The sequence below is a fragment of the Chrysemys picta genome, chromosome 3 (genome assembly GCF_011386835.1).
Source record: "Chrysemys picta bellii isolate R12L10 chromosome 3, ASM1138683v2, whole genome shotgun sequence".
Classification (NCBI taxonomy): Eukaryota; Metazoa; Chordata; order Testudines; family Emydidae; genus Chrysemys; species Chrysemys picta.
In genome coordinates, this window is record NC_088793.1 from 97,785,715 (window position 1) to 97,810,461 (window position 24,747).

Here is a 24,747-nt window from a genome sequence, read left to right on the forward strand (position 1 = left end):
ACCATTTTTATCTTCTAAGACCGGGCATACAGATCAAGCTGGGCATGTGAACGTGAAACCACTTATCCCCAGAACTATTCAGTGGTCCCAGCTGCCTGCTACTTTAAGAGGTTCTAGTCCAGGCCAGGGCTGTCAAATCACATAGGGAGATTCTGGGAACTAGTAGCCTACTTAACACACATACCTGTTTTCACTCTGCCCTCCTTTACACCCTCCCACAGGGCAGGAATCATTACAGTTGCTGCCTGTTGGAAATACAAGTTCCAGAAGCCCTTGCACAATTGCTAGGGACTACATCATTTTCATTCTGTTGCCAAATTCAAATCCACTCTGTTGTTGGGATTCAGATAAAAATTCCTGCCCTGAATCCTAGCTTTTGCAACATACGGCTCCAAATCTGGATGCAGCTGGGTCAGTTTGTCTCAATTCGTAAAGGACATGGTGGAAGTTCAGTGGCCTGAAATGTAAAACCAAAGCACTGGAGAGCACTATAGAATATACCTCATTGCCAGCAGGATGGAGTAAGTGACTTCACTGGTATTTTCTTTTTCTAATATGCTATAAGCATGCAAGGGAAATAACTGGTACAGGTCTATCTCATCTTACGCTGGGGTTATGTTCCACAGTCAGCGCCTAAAGCGAAAATCGCATATAGTCAAAATTACATTGAGTGTAATGGCGAGCAGAATCGCCCGCACTATAGAAACAGTATTTAAATTGTTATTTTTCTCTTTTTTGTTTTTGTTTTTGCCGACCGCATAAAGCTGAAATCGTGCATGTTAAATGCGCCTAAGTGCGACAGACCTGTACGTCTATATCATAATATTTTCAAGAAAACAAACCTGAACAAAACTTTATTATCTCTACCAACACACAATTTACTACAGTGGCTCCTTTTTCACTAGATACACATTTCTAAAGAAACAGTATCCTTTTCACTGCATGATGTTTGTAAGACAGAATATACAGAAGTATTTCCCCCTCATCTCAAATGTCTACGATTTTCTGAACTAAGAGGTATGAGGAATAAGACTGGAGGGTTTCAGTGTCCCCCCGCACCAAGCTGTTACCTGGTCTATTTTTATTTTACTGATGTGTTCAGCTGTTCTTTTTGCACTTGGCCTGCTTTGTACTCAGATCATAACTTCTCAACTCTGCATACAAAAATCAAGGACAAAGGCTTTATGAGAGAAGGGCAATAAAATGAAAAATAGTTTCACATGCACTTCAAGCTCCTGGTATTATGAGGGCAAAGTCCTTTAAAACAACACTGTATTGTACTTTTAGAAAGAGAATTGAAGGGTTTTTTTTTCCCCACTGTTTCTAATTCCCCTTTAGGGATACTGATCCAAAGCCCATGGAAGTCAGTGACTGCCATAAGCTTTGGGTGTGACCCTTGAGGCCCAAAACTTGAAGTCTATTCTATCAATTGTGGCCTTTTCCATGTTCTCTCCTCTCAACCCATGCCCGCAACTCTGGCTCCCCTCCCACCCCCCCCACTCACCAACCAACAATTCATCTGCCCATCCCTGAGGGAAGTAGAGAGAAGAGATAACCACTCCCCAGGACAGTCCCAAGCTCCCATCCTCATTCCCTAGCAGTATTCCTGTGGTTAAGAGACAGAACTAGGACTCAGGAAATCTGGATTGTATTCACCACTGCCACAGGCTTTCTGTGGGACCTTGGATAAATCACCTAGCCTCTCTGCACCCGTTTCCCTATCTGTAATATGGGAATAATAATATTTACCTTCCTCGTGGGTTGTTATAAGTCTTAATTCATTAATATCTCTAAAGTGCTTTGAGATCCTCGGATGACAGTCACTGTGAAATTACAAAGTATTATGTTTTCTCTTCTTCATCATCAATTTTAACTACTTCTCTCCCATCCTTTGGTTCATCTTCACTCCCCTTCCTCATCCTATTTTCTGGCTGCTTCTTGTTTTTCTTTCCCATCCCGCCTTATTTCCTGATTACTTCCCATTCCTAATGTCTGTTCTACTTTCCCTCTGATCACACACACACACACACTTTCCCCCTGCTCAACTCTTCTACTTCCAGCTGCTCCACTTCCCTACCCCTTCCATCCCTGCCATGCTGCTCTATGTGAACTAGCAGAACAGGGTTTGGGAAAAGCAAAGAAGACAGAAGTGAAATTAAAGAACAATCACAATTTAGCATGTATTTATTGCTCTTTCAGCTGCTGCATTCTGAGCGGTTATTGTGCAGCTTGCAGGGACAGATTGTAACCAAGAAACCTCCCCCCACCATTAGTACATCATACACAAAAGTAATGCCCAATCCAACCCCCTTGTTTGTGCATGAAAGTGTGTCTCCACACTCCAGAATTACCTTGATGGTACTTACAGTGTGCTAGTTAGCAGTCATTGCATACACATATAGTTATGCCCCAGGTTCACACTCATGCTCCATTCAATTGTTTAAGCAGGAATGCCTTCTGGGCATGCATCCCACTCCCAACTGGAGTATTGCAGATGATTTTTGCACACCCCTTACATGTTCCCAGGGATTGCAGGAGGAAAGGTCAAATTCTTTACTCTCCCACAATCCCTCCTGCAAAGTCCCATAATTCCTCCAGCAGCCAGAAACCTATTACTATTATTATTTCCCAGCACACCAATGTACCCAATGATGTCAGCATAGCACTGGGGCTAACATTGGTTAATTAAATATTGCAGAACCAAGAAAGAGAGCTCACACACAATTACATTTTGTGGGTCTTGAAAAGCTGTTTGCCATTTAAAATTTCTTCTCAGAAATGATTTAAAGATGGGCTTTTAAACAGAAAAACAAAGATTTAGAATCCAGAAAAAAAAATCTTCACCAAGTTAATGATTTTCAGATTGTCAAATAAATCTAAAATCTGAACGCTCTCCCTTTGAAAACTGAGATTAATCCATTCAGGCTGCATGCTCCTCTTTCCCATGGATGAATTATAGAATCCAAACATACTTTTGAAATATATAAGACCATGTGTGTTGCAATCAGCTTTGGTTGGGAATGATTAGGGTCACATTGTTGCCATCTGTTTCAGACATCCCAACGTGTTGATGACAGTTAACATACTTATGCGCACAGTTCCATAAAAATCCAAGAAAGGAAGCCAGTAATATCGAGCTCCAAATATTTTTGCTATACTGTCCCTTCTTATTTCTTTAACCCATGAAAGTTTGTTGTGATTCACCGAGAAATCCAATAAGAATTTCTGCTTCACCCCACCATTTTTGCCATTTTTACCAGTGTGCTTGCAACTAGGAGAGTGAAATTCATCTGACCTCTCTAGCTTTATTTGTTCTCTTGCTAACATTGAAGGTTTAATTTCAGGTAGCTAACATGATGATGAACAATTTGTTCTTGTCCAAACTTACTACTGCACCAAGTTCTGCCCACATTCAGCTAAAAGACTGCTGGTCCATGATCCAACATGGTACAATTTCATAGTGTCTATGTGTTATAGGTGTAGTTTGCCTGCTTCATGTGATTTCCTGTGCAAACTGCCTCATGTATGCTATGGGCCAAATGCTCTCATGTCCTGTGCAGAAACAGGAGCAATAAAAGCCTGGGACGGAGGGAATGTGGCAATGGCAGACCCAAGCCCCAATCCGGCAAAGCACTTAAGCACATTTGTGACTTATAGGTAGCCCCATTCAAGTCAGTGACGTGTACAAGCAAAGAAGATGCAGTTGTGGCATACAGCCAGGTCAGTTTGTGATGACAAAAGTTATATGATAGTTGGAAGTGCAAGCCTGCAGAACGGCATAAGTGGGCATGAGAAGTATTGAAATAAGGCAAATTCCACAGCAGCCCAATACAAATAATCAATAAATATGTGACAATCAGACTAGCACAGATACATCAGAGCAGGAAAATGCATGTCTTTGCAGTACAGAGTGGGTTCAAATTCTGAACGCCTCAGCTGAAGGAAAGGCCTATGGAAGGCCCATGTAATCTGAAAGTGGGTGTTGGTCAGGTGAGAGCTACTTTTGCCAGGCCGACTGATTTTTTAGTGCAACACATTATTGCCCTGATTTTCAGAAGTTCTGAAATCTCAGAAGTCCTACTGATGTCAATGGGCATTGTTTGTGCTCAGGACCTCTGGGAATCATCCCATATGGCTTTCATTCTTTGCTTGTGTGCACGAGTGTGCACGCATGTACACATGTACATACATGTGCACACATCCACTGTCAGCATCAGGGCCTCTGTGAGGAGACAGTATCTGCATGTTCATGGATGTGCGTGTAAATAAGTGTGTATGCATGTGAGTGTGCATGTGTGTGCACGTGACTGAGTGTATGCACATACTTCACTGTGAGGATCTGGGGATAGGAGACAGCACAAGTACAATCAGGTTTATTTACAGTCAGTAGACAGTCAGGCGAGCTTTATTTTTAATGTAGCGCTGTAGCCCAGATGGTTTATTAACATTGCTGACATTGTTAAGGAAAGATCCAGAAGAGCAGGATGAAATGTTGTGGTGGGGTAATTTTAAGGCCCAATAACCTTGTCAGTGTTATTAAGTGAACAAAGCTATTTCTGAGTCAGTAAACAGAGGTGATTCTAAGGAGCCAAACATACCCAGATGACATGATCAAAGGGTAAAGTTCTTCCCTCCTCCCTCCCCTCTTGTTAACCTTGCTCCTTTGCTGTTACCCTTCTTTTCCCATTCATCCCTTTATCTCAGCTATAATTCACTTAGTACAGTTTATATGCTGGGAAGTGGCTTAACGTCACACCTTCAAGGAAGAGATTTTGTTTCTCATGGAGATTTTTTCACAGATTTCACATTGGGAGGTGCGAGATGCTGAGAACATTTGAAAATCTGGCCCTTGAATGATAATTTTATTACTTGAGTTCTGACTGTTCTTTTAACTGAGCTTCCTACAGGCTGGAGCTTCCCAGTGCTAGAGATGGAGGCAGGTTGGGTTTCTCATCAGCAGCAAAAGTGCCTCACCCTCTTAAAGAGGTAGCCGCCGTTCCTACACTTCCATTCAATGGGCACAATTTTTAAACTGAAACTTTTTCTGGGTCAGCTGAAACATTTTGCAAATTCATGTTAAATTCACTGAATTATTTCATTAAAAAAACAAATTCTGAAAAATAAATCAAAACATTTTGTTTTGACATTTTCAGAGTGAAACCTTTTTATTTTTCAATTCAAGCCAACTTTTTATTTCAAAATGTCCTTCCTTTTTATAAAAAAAAAAGTAAAAAAGGCTTGAAATCAAAAGCAAACATTTCATTTGAGGTGTAACAAAATGTTTAGTTCAATCCAAACCTAATTTTTCTGACATTTTGGTTCACCAAAAAGGTTTTAAAAAATGTTTCAGGTCAACCCAAATTGACACACTCCCCACCAGTTTTTTGGAACTGTTGATGAAAAAAAAAAACCCCAGTTATTCACACAGCCCAGAATTACACAATACTTGGTACTAGAACTTATTGAAAACGGCTGGAAAAACAAAAAATTGGACCCTCCCCCTACCGTCACAAATTTTGGCTAAACATCAAAAAGATGTCAGTCCTAAACCAAAAAAAGCTCTTGAAAATATTTTGTTTTTCAGGTTTTCAGATTTCCATTTAAACTTTTTTTCAAGGAAATCAGACAATTTCTATGAAAGTGTTCATTTAATCAAACACACAAATAAAAGTTCTGAGAGAAAATTTTCAACTAGCCTACTTGCTAAATCTATTACCAAATGTACACTCAATACAAGTATAACCACAAACACACATTCAGACAAGATTTACAAGTGATTGCTAAATGCAGAATTTTACAATATAAAACCCTTTCTACAATGATATTTATCCCAGGGTCCTCACGCTAGCATTATTCTAGCTGCACCTCTTTCCTTTTGGAAAGTGGATTCTAACTACTGTCTTGGTGAATGTTTTCATTGTATATATTCTCATCTACAGCGTATGTCATATATTTCAATACATATTCATTTATATATTTCTTAAAATAGGCACATGAGGTTCAGAGGTGACATTAAAATTTGAATCTCTATATAGTAGCTGCAGCATAAAATAAACAACATTCTAAATACTGAAGAGTAATTATCTATAAAATTTGCTAGTACTTATTAGAGCTATCATTTCAACACACTGACCATACAGTAATTCCATAGCAGTATAACTCTATTCACTGGAGAAGTGCCTTTGAGCAATTTGTGTCTTGTAGTACAAGTCAGCTGATGTTACCATCTGGTGACTTCATTCATTCCAGGCATCATAAACAATCTATGCTCAAAAGTCCTAAAGTATGATTGGTGGTGTTGGCAATATGCCTGTTTGTAGCCATTAGGAAAACCGCAATACAATGGTTATGAAAAATGGTTATGGATCAATTGTGCTGTACCATGACTGGGAGTTTTTTCTGCAATGTAATTACTCAGATAAGCTTGTCATCTCTTTGTTATGTATCACACACACACACACACACACACACACACACACACACACACACACACCTATTCTCTATTTCTTTGCAATATTTTTCCAATAGAATTTCAGCTGAGTATTTCTGTAGACAGTGTCTGAAGAACTGAACCAATCCTCCATAGAAATTGCCACAAACATTTGTCTTTTTATGTGATCTTTCTTTCCCACACTCTATTAGTAGGATAAATTATGAATTAAACATTTGAAGATAAAACACTCAGTGCTTTAAAGCATATTCAAGATTAAAACCAATGTTAAAATGGCATTTAGGGAACTTGTAAAACTCACAAAGGGGGCATTCAAAGCTGCCCCATGGTGATTAGTTTCTTACAGCACTGCTGATATATACAGAGTGTGTTCTCTGAGAATCTGGCAATATATCAACAGGGAACAGGGGACATTGGGGGCCTTTTATTCTGATTTCCCTTAGTTTTTTCAGACTTTTGAAATGGGAGAAGCCAAATAGGAACCTTAATCTTTTGAAAACTAGTTAATTTCCAGGTGAATGTCACCTAGGAACAAGCTAATTTATTTACAGATGGGAGATTGCCTAGCCCTGTGGAAGGGGTGAAATGGAAGGAGGACTTCTAGTGACTGTGATGTAAGGCAGGTCAAGGCTTTAATGAAGACAGGGTAAGTGTCATCTTGTTCCAGCCTCCCCCTTTTCAGAACTCCCTCTTTCCCCAGCCTGTCCTCTCATCTTCACTTACAGGTAGGTTCAGGGGTGAAAGTAACTTGAAGGATTTACAGGTACTCCAGAGTCCTGCGGAGGGGGCGGGGCCTCAACTGGAAGAGGCGTGGCCTCTACCCGAAGAGGTGTGGCCTTTAAATCCCGGGACTTTTAAATCAGGATTTAAAGGGCTCGGGGATCCGGCAGAAGCCTGCCCCCTGCATGTGTTGTTGCTGCCGCATGCCCCCCAGACCTCCGTCTCCTCCCCTGTCTCACGGGCAGCTCCCTCCCACATCCTGGAAGAGAAAACAGCAGCTGCTGAGGCTGGAAGTTTTCCTGGGGACACCATTAAGCAGCAATCCAAAAGCTGGGCACCCACAGATGCGCTGGCAGTGCCCAGCCAGACCTTGCCTCTTACAGAAGTTCCTGAGGTGAGAGCAGCAGAAATACTATCTCCCCTGTCCCCCCCACTCCTCAAAAGGGCACCGGCGCCCTCCCCACGGGATAGTAATACATACAGTATGTATGTGTATGAATGTGTCACAAACAATGCAGCTGCAGCCTGCCACCGACCCGCAGCGACCCCAGCAACCGGCCACCGTGGGCTGCTGCTGCCTGCAGAGAGCCAGCAGGTGCCGCTGGGCTGGGTCTGCCAAGGAGTAAGTAACCAAGGCAAAAACCATAGCCTGCCAGCCAGGGAGGGAGCCAGGGGGGCAAGGGACTGCGTTCCACCATGCCCACCAGTGCCCCACTTTCCCTAGATCCTCCCTATTTCCTAGCAACTCAGATATCAAGGATTTTTTAATCTCCCTTCCAGGCACATAAAAGAGTGCAGGGAGCACACCAGTGGGTGGCTAGTAGTAGAGGAAGGCAGGGCAGGGGTGAATGAAGGACAACTGGAATAGCCTTCATGAAATATACAAGATATTTAGAGAAAGTTTTGTCAATTTCAGCCTCTGCACTCTGCAGGCAGGACAAAACAAAAAGAGATCTGAGATTGGGCCCTATGTCCTAAGGACATTTCAGGTGTTTAAATCAATATATAAAGAGGGTGGAATGAAAACTACTATTTCTTTCAAAGGAGGCACAATAATTTCCCTGAATATCCAGTTTTCCCCTCCAATCCCTTTGTGGTTTTGTCTATGGGGGCTATTTGCTTTCCCTGTGAATCTTTAGTTGCTTTAGCAAAATTGCTTTGCCCATAATAAACCCTGATCATCATGACACATCTTCCCACCATGTTCTCCATGTTTTTTGTGTTTTTTTTTTTAAACAGTAACATTTCAAAGAGGATCTGCAAGCAATTTGGACATCACAACCATGATCCTCTGCTGGGGAGGGAATGGGATAGATTTGAACTTGGAAATGGTTCCTGATTTTGATTGTATTTTTTGTGTATAGGAGATCCCCTCATCCCGGGGGCAGAAAAGAACTGCCCCTGCCATGGTCACACATACTGTTCCCCCTCCCCCCCCCCCAACAACTGGGAGTGAAATTAACAAGGATGCCAGAAACGGTTCCTAACCCCGGGGGCTGAACTGCCCAGGGAACAGCTGAGTTTAACTATTCTTATGCAGGCAGCAGCAGCAGGCATCTCTCAGCCAGTCTCCCTGCTCACTGCAAGCTAGAGCCTAGAGGAGAGCCCCTGCTGAGTGGCGGGTGGGGGAGGAACGCAGAGCCTTACTGTCTGCAGCCTGGCTGGAGGAGGAGGAAGGAGACGAGAAACCAATGTGACAGTGAGTTTTCCCCTTCCACCTGCTTTTATTAGCTCTGGATTTAAGCTGTGCAGCCAAATGCCTATTGTATTTGTTGTGTATATTAGTATTGGAGAGATCCCCTCATCCCGGGGGCAGAAAAGAACTGCCCCTGCCATGGTCAAACACACCCTTCCCCTGGCCCCCTCCCCCCAGCAACTGTGAGTGAAATTAACAAGGATGCCAGAAAGGGCTCCTAACCCCGGGGGCGCAGGGAACAGCTGAGTTTAAATCTTTCTTATACAGGGGGCAGGCTTCTCCCTCCCTCAGCCAGTCTCCTTTTCTTACCGATCCTCTGTACCGGCCCATACCGGCTTACTTTCACCTCTGGGTAGGTTGGAGTGGCAGGTTGGGCTGGGGCAGAGAAGTAAATGAAATGGAGCAGCTCAGTGCCAGGGGGCTGAAAGGATAGCGGAGGAGAAATAGCTGGGGAGCATGAGGCTGTCAGTGTGATGAAGGAAGTGGTGAGATATTCTGGCAGTTAGCAGGGTTGCTAAGGAGGTGAGAAGGACCTTGTTCTCAAGGGTAGTGGGTGGGTGACAGCTCCTCTGAGTGGTGAAGGAGAGGCGCTGACACTTCAGCTGGTTGAAAAAAGGGACACATTTTTCACAAATGTTTTCATGAACAATGTGTGCAGTTTTTTGTTGGAAACGTTCTAAATTTGTCATTTCTCAGCCAGATCCACTGCCAACATGATCCTCCACTGCAGGACCTCAGTGGAGCACACCGAGAATGGACATACGCCACTTGACTCTTAAGCATTCATCTAGAAAATGCCTAAACTTGTTTGGCTCCCTGACTCACAGTAATTGTCTGCAAACTGAATCCATTCAATGTGTTGTTTCACATATGCCCCTGCTCTCTACCACCAGGCCTGTTGGATTGGTCAGCTGTCATTTCTAATCCACTGTGTCTGCCCAATGCATTCATAATCATTCAACCTATGCTTGCTCTTCTAGAGGGTGCACTGAAAACAGTTATTTTTGATTCAAACTGACTCACAGGCCCAGCCTACAAAGTAAAAGTATTTGTAACTAAGTTAGTGACAAAACAAATTTGCTTCCAACACTGTAATACATTGCAATGTACATTTTTATATCACATTGCTTTTTGGGGTTTTAACTTTGATAGCACAGTGTAATAAACCCACAACCACTTAAGAACTTAGTAGCTATCAGTGCATTGCATAGCATGGGTACTTGGAATGTCAGTGGGCAAGGATAGAAATCAGATCCTCCAATTCTGGGCTTAGTCCAAAATGACTTCAATAGCAGGCTTCGGATTAGGCCCTTGATGCACAGACCTGTACACTACATGAAGTAAAGAAAAATCTCAATTTGCTATTAGCAGTATAAGGCCTCTGACACAAACGAGCAGTTGTAATTCCATGCAGTAGAGGCCAGTGGTACAAATACACACTATCCAGTTCATTACAATAATAAATTCCTTTCCCTCCCCAGTGACAGTTAAAATGGCAAATACTAGAATATTTTTTAAAATGCCTTTGACTAGTGTATGGACATGTGGTTATAATTATTGTATTTACAGAAGAATCTGTTGTTCTCCTTTCTTCATATTTCTGGTGTCTCCCAGGAAATATGCCAATTTGTGGGCATTTTGCTCCATATTAAAGGAAACTTTCCTACAAGCAGGGCTCATTGTCACAGAGCACCGGCGTGCTAGGAGTAGAAAATTAATATCCTGAGAGCCATCTGTAAAAAATGGGCAGGAATGAATATGAATAAATATCGAATATAACTGTTGTAAAGATGCCTGTGTTCCCTTGGTCTTTCTTGTTCATTCTTTATTCCCTTTTCTTTAATCCTCCACTTTATCTTTAATTCTCCATTTTCTCTCCTTCCATTTCCCCTCTCCTGTTTTTCCCATTTTCTCTTCCCCCCTCCCATCTTTCTTGATCTTCTATGCTTCTCCTCCCATTACTCTGTCTATAACCCTGTTTCTCTTCTGCCCATCCATTTCCATCTGACCCCCCCTTCAATATCTTTAAGCCTATGATGCAATTTCCTCAATGAGTTTGTTTTCCCATTTTTTGACATCTGACGCCCGTTCTCTCTTCCTTCCCAACCCATTTCCCTCTCTCTCCGTACCTGTAATAGCCTTCCCTTGAGTCCAATAATTTTCTCTCCCTATTCCTCCCCACACCCTTTTCCTTCCTAGGTCAGACCTCCTTCCCATCCATTTCTCAAATCCTTTCCTCTTCTCTCCACTTCCATATGCCCCATTTTCTTTCGCTCCCTTCCCAACACCCCACTCCCATTCTGCCATTGCAACTCTCTCCCTTCCCCCTGCTCAACCCCATTCTAACCACCACCATCCTCCCTTGTTTGTTCCTTTCCTCTGGCTGTTCCTTTCCCTGGTCACTCATCCAGCTCCCCCTTCCCCTGTTATACCAGTCCAAATGCCTCTGTTTCTTTGAGTCAGTGGCATGACCAGGAATCTAACCCAGCGGACGTGATTTGCAGTCCCATAGTGTTAACCACTAATTCTCACTCACGCAATACTTGTGGCACTGTGTTTGTGTAGAGGTCATTTGGCCCTAGTGCGATATAAGTAGAATTGCTAGTACTGAAATCCTGAAGCTCTGGAGCAAAATGAAATTTGCTCATTTTTATATTTGTATTATTTCCACCTTCCTATTGCACTGTGCAAAAGCTTTCAGAGCCAGCTGGCACAAAGCAGAGCAAGCTGCAGTGTTGTTCTTGGAAGGCAGTTCATAATGAAAACAATACTGCTGGATTGGGGGAAGTCGCCTCTTCCAACACATACATCAGATCCAATATCAGATCTGGAAGAATGGCAAATGTTACACACCCACTGGAATCTTTTTTGAACTTCTTAGTTGTTAGCCCAACACTAGAGGGCAGAGCATCTCATTCAACCATTGATCCAGCCAGGCTTTTCTTTGGCAGCATTTTGAATTGGGCTGCTTTGAGGGAATGTAGTGAGTATAAGAATAGTACTTTGTATTTCTATTGTGCCTTCCATCTGAGTAGCTCAAAGGGCTGTAGAGACACTAATGAATTAATCCTCAGCACACCTCTGTGAGATGGGTAGTGTCATCTTCTTTTCACATCAGGTAACATCTAGTGCACAGAGTGGGGAACTGATCTTCCCAAAGTCACACATCAGCCTTACTCAAGTCTTTTCCACACGGGAGACATGGCCTTGCAAGTCAGAATGAGGCTTGGTGAGCAAAGAAGCAGGACACAGGGAAGTAGGGGGAGCTGCTCAGAAAATGTATTTTCCATATCTGATTTTGGAGGTTTATTGTGACAAAAAGCTGAAACCTGAAAACTTTTGTATTAAGGTTTTCAGCTTTCAAAAACTGAATCTAAAAAGCAAAGATTAATAAGCTGAATTGCTCTGGGAAGGCCTGCCCCAATAGTAAGCCTGTCTCCCTCCACTCCCTTGGGGGGGCGTGTGCGTGCGTGGACATGCAGATGTGAGATTTCACTCTCTGAAGACCTGCACCCTCCATATTCCAGAAGGATCAGAATGAATAGCTGCTTCACAGACAAGCAAGCAATGATTTGTTGAAATTACTCATTAGATGCCTAAATGCTAAGTGATGGACCTTTTACAAATGCCTGAGGGGCAGAAGCAGAGAGAGCCCCAGGCAGCAGACAGAAAAATGAAAATAATGGAAAAACCAAACTCATCAAAAACTTTCAAATATCAAGAGTTCTTTTACTTATAAAGCATTATTAAAAGCTGTTGGCTCAGAGTCCATTTGAGTTTTGGGGAAAGATTTTGATCAGTGCCTCTCATTACTGGCAATTTAACATCAGCCAATCTGTTGCCTTCCTTCCACTGCAATCCATTATGAATTCCCTGAAAGCAGCTTGTCATTATGCACAGGATCACTAACAAAGTTAATATGGTAATAAAGGGGAAGGGGGCTGTGTGTTCAGTTAGGAAAAGTACAAATGCAAATGAGACAAATGTTTCTAACAAACAAAAAAAAGATAGGAACCCAAGTTAAAGAAGTATGGGCTGGATGAATGGACTGTAAAGTGGATAGAAAGCTGGCTAGATCGTCGGGCTCAACGGGTAGTGATCAATGGCTCCATGTCTAGTTGGCAGCCGGTTTCAAGCGGAGTGCCCCAAGGGTCGGTCCTGGGGCCGGTTTTGTTTAATATCTTTATTAATGATCTGGAGGATGGTGTGGACTGCACTCTCAGCAAGTTTGCAGATGACACTAAACTAGGAGGCGTGGTAGATACACTAGAGGGTAGGGATCGGATACAGAGGGACCTAGACAAATTAGAGGATTGGGCCGAAAAAAACCTGATGAGGTTCAACAAGGACAAGTGCAGAGTCCTGCACTTAGGACGGAAGAATCCCATGCACTGCTACAGACTAGGGACCGAATGGCTAGGTAGCAGTTCTGCAGAAAAGGACCTAGGGGTGACAGTGGACGAGAAGCTGGATATGAGTCAACAGTGTGCTCTTGTTGCCAAGAAGGCTAACGGCATTTTGGGCTGTATAAGTAGGGGCATTGCCAGCAGATCGAGGAACGTGATCGTTCCCCTTTATTCGACATTGGTGAGGCCTCATCTGGAATACTGTGTCCAGTTTTGGGCCCCACACTACAAGAAGGATGTGGAAAAATTGGAAAGAGTCCAACGGAGGGCAACAAAAATGATTAGGGGTCTGGAGCACATGACTATGAGGAGAGGCTGAGGGAACTGGGATTGTTTAGTCTCCAGAAGAGAAGAATGAGGGGGGATTTGATAGCAGCCTTCAACTACCTGAAGGGGGGTTCCAAAGAGGATGGAGCTCGGCTGTTCTCAGTGGTGGCAGATGACAGAACAAGGAGCAATGGTCTCAAGTTGCAGTGGGGGAGGTCCAGGTTGGATATCAGGAAAAACTATTTCACTAGGAGGGTGGTGAAACACTGGAATGCGTTACCTAGGGAGGTGGTGGAGTCTCCTTCCTTGGAGGTTTTTAAGGCCCGGCTTGACAAAGCCCTGGCTGGGATGATTTAGCTGGGAATTGGTCCTGCTTTGAGCAGGGGGTTGGACTAGATGACCTCTTGAGGTCCCTTCCAACTCTGATATTCTATGATTCTATGATTCTAAACAAAGATTGAAAAGTAACTTTTAGCGCAATACAGAAAAAACTGCAAACAATTAGACAAACACGTACAACATAAGATAGAAGAGTGGAGCCAGAGATGGGCTACGTTTGGTGATGCCTAGCAGCTTGCTATGGAGGTGACCAGCCTTAAATAAGAGGCATATACAAGTCCAAAAGCCGATACAAGTACACAGGATTAACTGCAACATCTGCTGTTGCAGACAGACATTTAGGCCCAGATCCTCAACAGGAGTTCTTGGAACCAGTGGAAGTTAGGAGCTTAAATAATTGAGCCCTAGAGCCTTGAGTCATGCTTAGATCTGGGATTTATTCCACTGGTGCTGTCTGTAGATCCATTTGGGAATACAAATCCTAAAGTTCTCAATCAATATTTTGATATTTATTTTCAGAGGAATCAGGCTAATCCTTGGAAAATGTATTGATAGGATGAAAGGTACTAAGGAGTTTTGGATCCAAAGACAATCACAGATTAAAACCACTAGGTGAGAAACACTCCCGAGGAGTACCCATGGTTGTGAGGCCCTCACCACCACTTGCTCTTAGTGTGAGGAAGTCTCGTCTGTGCCTGTCAGGGGTCAGCTCCCTCAAATCACCTGCCACTGGCAAGACAAGCACTGCCCTCCAGGCCTCATCTTCTTTACAGGTTAGTGATAGACACACACAAAACTCAGAGTCCTTGAAGCATTCTCTGTAGTGTCCAGTCCCTTACCCATGGAACACTCACAGAATTAGGAGGCCTGCTGTTCCCAAAGGAACACTACACACCAGCAGATTAGTCTTGTTTTTCACTATAAATATGTCTAAGTTACAAAATAAAAAACCCAATAGATATTCAAGTGATAGTGAGTAAGAGCATTGGAAACCAATGTTTACATATAAAACAAAAATCATAAACACTTTCTAGAGCAGTGGTGGGCAACCTGTGGCCCATCAGGGTAATCTGCTGGCAGGCCGCCAGACAGTTTGCCTACATTTGCCCGGCTGCCCGCAGCTCTCCATGGCCGCGGTTCACCGTTCCCAGCCAATAGGAGCTGTGGGAAGCGGTGCAGGCTGCAGGTTGCCCACCACTGTTATAAAGCCTAAACTTAACTAACAAGTTATCCTCCTGTATAAAGAAGCTTGTGTCACCCAAAGCTCTCACCAGCATTTTCAACCAAGCCTGGAGGAGACCTCTCTTTCATGAAGAGAACTTGCTGGCCATTTACTTCCTAGGTTGTCTTCATCCCCTAAATATACCAGAACAAACCTTTCATATGCACCTCAAGAAAGAGTCCTCCTCATTCCTCCCCTCTCCTACCCCTCCGCTGTTTAATTCTTCCTCTTACCTAACTTTGAAGAGAGATTCACAATCCATCAGCATTAGGTTCAGACTGGTGGCCGATTGTAAGCCATCCAATACTTAATTTACATGTAAACAGCCAGATAAACATTTCTTGCTTGTTTTTCACCTTTCCTGGTGACCAGTCCCTAGACACAGACCTTAAGAATGTGATTTTCAGTGTATATACTTAACTCATTACACAACATCCTTACATGTGTTTTGAGTTCGTACTGATGATCAATGTGACACAGGCTATTATTAGAGACTTTATACTCTAGTTCACCAAAGGAGTGTCTTGTGAATACCAGACACAGGAGATCTTTGTGACCCCTATACATCCCTTCTGTGACCCCTTGCCAGCTGGCATTAAGATGTTTCTGGGACATGGTGTGCCAAACTCTTGTTGGCTCAACAGAAATAGCATGAAGCCCTATTATGTAGTAGAAGCAGCTGCAGACAATGGAAGTGCTCCCCTCCCCCGCCCCCAAGGCAATAGGTTACATGGCAGGTCAGCGCTAAGCTGTGTGGACAGAGGGATTTCCTGATTGCAGGCACAGGGACTAGGATATCAGTTGCAGGCTGTGTGTGCTGGAGGAGTTCTGAGTGTGGTCCTGAGAGGAAGTAGAGGGATAAGATTTGCAGGACACAGACCTCATTAGAGTGATAGACTTGGGGATTTCTGAGCAAGGGAGCTGCCTGCTGTTTGTTTCTACCCAGGGTGACCATATTTTCCCAAAGGGAAACTTGGACACTGCATGGGGCTGGCCAAAGGCCCCCCACTCCTCTCATGTGGGGCCAGCCTGAGGGTCCTTCTACCCATTGCACACAGGGCTGGCCCAGCCCTTCTCCCAAGCCCTTCCTCCCGCACAGGGCTGGCGTGGCTGCTCTGCCTCCTCCTCCCCCCATTCCTCACACCCCACTTTTTTGGCAAAACTGCATTTGTCCTGTTTGCTCTTGTCAACAGATCATCAGTTAGCAAGAGCAAACGGGACAAATGCAGAGTTTTGCCAAAACAGTCAGGACAGCCGGGACAGGGCTTAAAAAAGGGACTGGGCTGGCCAAAATGGGATGGATGGTCACCTTATTTCTAGCCTGTTCAGGGAAACAGGACTGTGTGTACATTCTTTATAAATAAAAAAAGATTACATTCAAGATTATACCTGACTCATATAGCTGATTTCTCATCCTAAGAGAAGCAGCCCAGCAAGGCTTTAAAGTTTGGCTAACTGCTCTGCCCAGGGAAAGAGGGGCCTTTTATTTCAACATCACAGTCACCCCTGACAGGTGAAGGTAAACTCCTTGATGTTATACTGACCGGAAGCGAAAAAATCTTAAGTGTTCTAACTAAAATTCATTGCAAAATATCTCTAAGGTTTTAGTTAAGATAAAAATAGACTTTAAGCTTTCTCAAACTGCTTTACTTAGACAAGAGTGTATAATTTAAGAAGTGGAAGTTTATATTGTAGCAGTGTGAAGCAGACCACAACTTGCTCCAGTGAATCATAGCTTTTGGGCTGACCCAGAAGTCTGAGATCCTAGATTATTAGGGGATCTATAAAAGGTACTTCCTGATTATTGCTTACTTCTCTAGTCTAGTCTGAAGTGAATATCTAAATAAACAGCCTCCTTCTCACTAACTGCCCACCTGGTAAAGCTACAACTGTCAGAGATTACTACCATGGGCCAAATTCTTCTCTCAGTTAAACCAGCATGAATCCAGAGTAACTCATCTGAGGTCTATGGAGTTTAATCCAGATTTACAGCAGTGCTATTGAGACCAGCATCTTGCTCTGGGCATTTGGACATATGGATTTCCTTTCTTGAAGGCATAATGTAGCTTCATCTACAAAGAAAAGAAACTACAAAGCAAATTGGCTCATACACGTTATTTCTGTCCTAACTTGGCAATGCCTCCTCCTGTTGCTGCCACTATTGATTTTTTTCTCTTTCACTGGTCCAGTATTGGAAGGCACCCTTAGCTCCACATGGGATATGTCTGGCAGCTGCAGAGATTCATATGCCAGCTGGAATGCGCTTGATATCAGCGGCAGCATCTGGAACTGTGTCTGTCCCTTTGGCTGCCTTCCTGGGTGATATTTTCCTTTACTCAACTGCTGGATGCTGCTAGTGCTCGTGACAGCTTGCTGGGGTGTCACAGAGTTACTAGTAAAACGGAGACGTTCTGTTCTCCTGTCTTGCTAACAAATACAGACCTCCCCGCCGTTTTTTCCCATGAGTTTGGGCCCAGAGAGGAGTTTGCTGCCTAGCAAGGACCCAATCATGCGCCCACTAAAGCCAATAGAAGTTTTGTCATTGACTCCAGTTGCTGCAGGCTTGGAGCCAATGGAAGATTCTTGTTGCTGCTCAACACCAACCTGCCCTGTCCTTATTTGGGACCAGATTGCCCATGACACCAGGAGTAATTGCAGTCCCTGTAGATTGGAAAGGACAGGAACTGCTCCCTTGATGTACCTCACTAGCGCATATTGCCTCAAATGAGGCCGGAAGTAGGTATGACCGTGTCATCTCATCTCATCTACATTAACCCATAGAGTGAGTTAAGTGAATTAGTCAGAGTAGAGCGCGCTATCCTGAGGCACAATCCTTCCTTGGGCTCTTCCTGGAGCAGGGCAAGTCCATGCTTGCCCTCTACACAGGGGCAGTGCCTGTGCTCTAACCCTTGATAAGAAGCAATGTATGTGTGATATGAGAATGTGTACACTGGCTCTCACCCCTCCCCCACCAGCATCCATAGAAAGCAATCCTATTGTGTGTATCCCATTTCTCTGTGTGACATTCATTCTTTCATCTGAATGTATCTGTTTCCTTCACCCTGGAGCCATCTTAACCAGAAGCTCAAAACACAACACGATCATTAAACATACCGCGTAGACAGTGCACATCAGGGACTGGCCCTGCTCACAAATATGAGTGAGGACACTGGGAAAGAAGGAGTCTATCAGGTTTGTCAAGCAGACAAAGCCATGCTGAGAAACGTGACTGACCACCTGTGGACACTGACACCAACAGTCCAAGTCTCATCTAAACTCTGGCAGTATAGAAAGGCCTTGAAGTAGATGTATATTTATGCCAAATTTAAGGCCCTTTTATGGTCAGAGGACTGTTTTAGTGTAAATGAGAACCAGGCCCAAAATGTCAAACTATATTTCATATAAACATAATCTAGAACACCATGAACGGCCAAATGAAGGGCCTGATCCTGAAAACATTTACTACCAAGTGGCGTGCTGCTTCCCCCCCGTCTAACCTCCCAGTGCTACTCACAACAGAGAGCCCTGTGCTCCAGAAATACTTTCACGACTGGGCAGAAGGACGTAAAACCTGGAGCAAGTTTCATTTCTTTAGCAAGTGACTTTACTTGTCATTCAGTGTCGCTTATCCTCTGCTGTTGTCCACTCGTCATCTGATAAATTCAGATGCGTCTGAAAGATATTGTGACTAAGAATCAATCATCATCATCATAAGTTGCCCCATACTCTTACATAGCCCCTCTTACCAAATGTAGACACCTCTAAGGTGAGTCCCAACTGCTTAATAGGGCACCGCTATGCTATAGGGCAAAACGGTAAGAAGAAAGCTTTATGTAAGCTTAGGAACTGTGAAGGGTTTTCTTAACTGTATCCAGCAAGGAACAACAACGTTTTGGTTGAGTGCTCTGCTGACATCTATCTGACTCCAGTTTAGCCAAGCCCTTTAAACAGCTAGTCATGGGCTTAAGTGCTTTGCTGAACTGAGGGCTTAACCCTTTACTGTCCCAATATCACTAGAACGGGCTCTCTCTCTATTATACTAACTGTAGCTCTAGCTCTCCCTCAGGAGCCAATTAGAACTACTCTAAGCAGTACCCAAAAGGGATTTGCTAGAGAGGATTACAAGTTGCTCTTTCCCCTTAGGTCTTGTGCACACTGCCAGGGCAGCACCCCTGGCTGATTCATGCACTTGGAGGTGTGAACTTGTACCAGGCTCAGGAACTGAACTTCACAATCTCTCCATGCAGGATCTAAATTGCTGGCATAGCATTGCCACTGGACTACCAATCTGCCCCAGTTGAGGATGCTTTAAAAATGGAACCCTCAATAGCACTTGAATTGAGGCATAGGGAAATTACCTTAAGAGGACATGAATTGGTCAATAGTCACACTGCATTAGCCTAAAGGTACTTAGCTGTTATGCATTCTGTTACTATATACACAATAACCAATATTTGTTTCCATATTTCCTAGTTAGAGTTAAATATGTAACAGATATGGCAAAGCACAAGTCTGTTGTTTCTGCTGCAATCGTATTTCAGCAATATTTCCCTTGTGACTGCAGGTTCATCAAGTTGCTGTAGGGAAAACTGCTGAGCTTGGCAAAGAGTCATTTCTGCAAGGAGAAGAGACTCATTGAGGGCCATCTGCCCTAAAAATGTCTTTGTCAATATAAATTCATATACCATAGAGTAAGAGCAAAAACCTCGCAGAAAAGCTAACCACATAACTTACCACAGCAAACGCTATGTCACCCCGTAGGCTCAGTTAGCATACCTGAAGGAATCTCTTTCCTAATTAGTGTTTTTACTCCCTGCTGTTTACAGTCAGGCATTCAGTGTACTTACTGGAATGTGTTTCTAGTGCTTTGTTCACTGTGGTGTAACTGGGCTGGAAAAGCTGTATAGACCGTCACATGATATAGACCCTATAAATAGATATAAAAAGGATGCTTTCTAATGTAATGCATGCTAATCAACAGACTGTCTCTGATTACATTTATTATATCTGACAGAGGAGTCTTTATATTTCAGAACTAGCTCTATTCATAGCAATGTTTCGGTTAGGGATCAAATTTATTTAATAATATTGCATACTAATGGCTACTGTTTTTAAAGGCCTGCCTTTGTGCACAGGCGTTGCAGCAACAACAGTGAATGGCACAATAAGTAGGTGCCTGTCTCCAAAGTTCCTTGTGTAGTTTACAAGGTTTGCTGGCTTCCCTAGGAGATGTTTGAGGTCTTTGAACCAAGTGGATGCACAACTACATGCACATACATGCCTCATTATTAATTTGTATGGTAGCGCCTAGAGACCCCTGCAAAAAGCAGCACCCAATTGTTTTAAACAGTGTTCAAAGCCTCTGCCCTGAAGTGTTTATACTCAAAAAAGACAAGACAGACAAGAGGTGGGAGGGGAAACAGACACACAACAGGTCAAGTAATTTGCCCACGGTTGTACAATAGGTCCGTGGCAGAGCTGTGATGAGACCCCAGGTCTCCTGATTCCCAGTGCAGTGACCTAGTCACTCGATCTGTCTAGTGCAATTAATGAATCTATTTTTAAATACGCACTTGTAGCCTTGAGGAAATCAGCAGTACATGCTCAGTGTGCAATTTTTAAATGCTCATCACTTTGCTATAGCAAAGCCAAACAAGAGCACTAATTCTTAGTGAGGTCCATGCCCACAAACTTGTTTCAAACTACAGCCAGTTTTGCTGCATCCCTCTTCAGAAATGTGTCTAGAATTATTTAACATAGGGAAGAGTGTATTTTTTTGTTTTGCTTCCAAAACAGCTTAAGGGAGTTTGCTCAAATGTATAAAAGAAAATCACCTTCATGAAGCGGTAGATACAAGTTGGAAACATGAGTTGTAGTTCAGTGAGTATGAACGATTATTATGATTATGTAATTTCGGCATATTTGCATAGCACCATTTATGTATGTGGTTCTTAAAGACCACATTGCTCTGCCAATTGCCTGTTGGGGAGTGGGGGAAGCAGGGAGTAGAGCTGGTTGGAAAATTTTAGTTGACTGTTTACTGTCAGAAAATGTCATTTTGACTAAATCAAAATTGTTGGCAAAATCATATTGATTTCAACATAAGATTTGATATTGTTATTAAAATTAGAAAAATGTCAAAAAAGTTCCCATTTCAACACTTCTGGAATGAAAAATGTTGATTTTTGTTTAATGACTTTCAAAATCTAGTTGATTATATATTTAAAATAAAAATTAAAGTGTCAAAATTGAAACTAAATGTTTCAGTTGACCCCAAATTAATTTTTTAAAAGAATTTAATTTAGTGAACATTTTAAAAGTATTGCCTGTGTCATGATTCAGGACAACTCTTTTTTGAGATCTCAAAATTTATTTTGCAGCACGGAAAATCCATTTTCTGACCAACTGTAGTAAGGAGTCAGGATGTATTTTATGTTACAGGAAAGCATGGCCAGCTATAAGATGGTTGCTATGGCAACTAATGGTACATGAAAACAAAAGAAATAATGTGGCAAATCCCAAGACAATTCTTGTGCCCTCACTTCTTTGTCTGCTACAAGGTAAAGACAAAGAAAAGAAAAGAAAAGAAAAGAAAAGAAAAGAAAAGAAAAGAAAAGAAGAAAGGTAGTGTCCTGCTGTCTCACTTGACTCATGACCGAGAGTGCCAACCTCAGGGAAGAATATCAAAAAGCAGGACAGAAACCGCAAATTGATTGTATGTTCTATACTTAGGTTTCACCAACTCAGTAACAAGCGTGAATTCCTAAAGCCTTATAACAGTCTTACCATGGAGTCAGAGATAGTCCTCTGGGGCATTCCAGTCTATCTTGCAAGCTGGACTATGATAGATGGTTACTTTACACCAAAGTCACAACTATATTCAGGTTACTCCCAGTCCCATAGGACCAGTCACTTATCCCAGGTCAGTTGTACTCAGAAATGAGAGTTTAGACAGGAAACACAAGGTTAAGACAGGAACCACACACACAAATGAGATAGTGTCTTGGATTTAAAAAGGTAATATAAGGTTCTATAATAAGCCGCTCTGTGTCCTTTAGGGCTGACCTGTGCCAAGCAGCATGGGGATCTCTTGCTTATGTTTAGGAATTTTTGCCCCTCAGAGTCCAGACTGCATAAAAGATCCAGTTCCTCCCTGTCAGGGATATTTAATCTCCCACTCCCCGAATCCAAGATGATGGGACGCATGCTCCTGCAAGTAACCTCTTCATGGGTAGTGTGAGAGTAGCAACTGACAAAGTCTTTGTTCCACAATAGCCCATTTGAATTCTACAGTCCTTCCTGATGGAGATAACACCTCTTGGGGTAAACTAATATTTCACACTTGGTAACGCTTCTCCCCTGACTGTGGGGAATTTACAAACATTTTTATAGTTACAGAGCAAACATGTAACCATTACCTTATTCCATGGGATACTGATATTGTAAGTAGGATTAATACATGCAGTATCCTACAAGTGTTCCATAAACACTAAACACATTGTTATAACTCTAAAATCTATTTTGATAATGTTAACACACAGATAAGCAAGACTGGTTTCCAGCTATGCATTTGTAAATGTTCAGTGAGGCGCAGGGACCTTGGCATGAGCAGGCACCTGGTCTGCCAACATCACAGGTGGATTCTGGGCACAAGATGTGAGGTAGAATCAAAGACGAAAGCACAAGAGGTCATTTGTCTCCTAGACATTGTTGGCCTATGGATAAAAGTAGATCAAGCAAGGCAGTAAACTATAACCATCATAAGCCAGGGGCCTGGCAGGTTAGTCCATGCCTGAGAGTGCAGGATATATGTGGGAGTTGTGGCTTGGCGTTCCATGTTAGCCTAGGGTGTGGTCAACCAGGGCTTTGGAGCGGAGCAATTCAAAAATTTGATTGCTCCAAATCCCTGTGGCCAACACCCAGAGCCTGAATTCCACAGCTCAGATATATTTTTGGCTCTTCAATCAGACTTAAGTACTACTGCAGCCACACTGAGAAGCAGAAACTTTCACTTTTTGCTGCAGAGAACTCTTAATAGTAGTTACATAGTTATGAAAGCTACGTATTGCTATGCGCTCATTACACTTTGATTGAGTGTCAAACAATGGAGATTTCTACATTAACTAATGTTAATTAACTTTTAATCTACACTTGTACAGTGTATTAAGAGATCTAAAATGCCAGATAAGTGCCAGGTACTATAAAGTGTCACTGCCATTAAATGAGGGCACATAATATGTTTGATCCATAAACTTAGATTGCAGATGCAGTACCTATGCCTGCATAGGTACTCTGGGGACAGAACATCCACAGCTATGGAAACAACATCACCAAGGTAACTATGTAAATCCAGGAGGATATGAGGTGATCACACCTGACACTCTCCATACAGCTGCTATTACTTGGTCATCCCAAAATGGGATATTGTTGATCTCTTGAATTTAACTCAAGTCTGAGCTAGTTTGGAAGAAAGTTAATCTCACTTTGCCTCAAAGTGTTTTACAATTATGAAAACAAAATATTAAGAGGAGCAGGATACAAGATTTCTCTTGGTGTGATCATATGTTTTGGCATTGGTGGAAGTGTTAGTTACACACATTGTAGTTTTATATTTTCAGATCCTTGTCTTCCACAGGGATAGTTTCCATCGAATTCTGCCCAGAATGAAAACCTTCAACATCAGAACAAGACTATCCCTCTCTCCATCCATTTTATTGCTCTATATTGTTCATGTCTGTAAGATCGGCTTCTGGGCAGTACTGAATATGCTCAACTCCTATTTATTAACTGTGATATGGCAGAAAATATTTAACTGCCCTGTATAGATATATTGGGCTAGATTCTCAGATGCTGTAAATCAGCGTAGCATCATTGACTTATATCTGTCTTTCTGACAATCTGTCATATCAAATATGGGAGTTTATTATTTTTTTAAAAAAACACCATTTTGAATTGTACACATTTCTTGGGGCTCGATCCTGCAGGTGCTAAGTCCTCTCATCCGATCCAGCAAAGCACTCATATGTTTAAATGTACACACATACTTAAGTGCTTTGCTAGCTGGGGGCCACAGTCCTCAGCGCCTCGCAGGATCAAGACCTAAGTAATTAGATGCTGTTTACTGCATTTTGTTTTATTTTGTATTGAAATGTATCAAGCACTTGTTCAACAAAAACAATTTAAAATTAGTTGAAGACACATTGCATCCCTTATGAACAGGGCTAATTGTTTAAATAGTTGTTTTTTAAAGTGTAGCTTTCAGTTTATTTTTCCCCATGTGTATTTTATTGCTTGTGTGTCAGGGCTTGATGCTACTTCTACCAGTCTTCAGCAATACTCCTGTGGACTTTAATGGAAGCAGAATGAGGCTCTAGGAAGAAGTGTATCATTTAATTTATAATATGGTTCTTAGCCTTTCATTAGCACTCATTGCTTACTGATATACAAAATGAAATGAACGTTTATTTAAAGCAAAAAAGACTGTGTCCTTTCACATGAATGTTTTTTAACTATATAATTAATGAATAGCTAGAGTAATTTTGCTGCCTGTTAAATGAATGTCTAGAGAAACAAAATATAAAAGCTAAGCAGACTATAATGAGTCTTGTACACCAGGGAAACCATCCCGCAGTGCTCACTAGCTCTG

The 24,747-nt window shown here is 42.5% G+C and overlaps 1 protein-coding gene and 1 long non-coding RNA gene across 2 annotated transcripts in view; one reads left to right on the forward strand and one right to left on the reverse strand.

The window, feature by feature from the left end:
* The window catches only part of ECHDC1 (ethylmalonyl-CoA decarboxylase 1), a 92,485-nt gene extending 90,003 nt beyond the window's left edge, over positions 1-2,482 (reverse strand). The window contains exon 1 of the mRNA XM_065588538.1: positions 2,367-2,482. The gene's annotated coding sequence lies outside the window, so the exon portion shown is untranslated. The remainder of the gene's footprint in view (positions 1-2,366) is intronic.
* Positions 2,483-8,649: 6,167 nt separating this feature from the next.
* On the forward strand, positions 8,650-10,656 carry LOC112061538 (uncharacterized). The gene is made up of 2 exons (XR_002890300.3): positions 8,650-8,870; positions 9,564-10,656. It is a non-coding gene; the product is annotated as an uncharacterized LOC112061538 (long non-coding RNA).
* Positions 10,657-24,747: the final 14,091 nt, after the last annotated feature.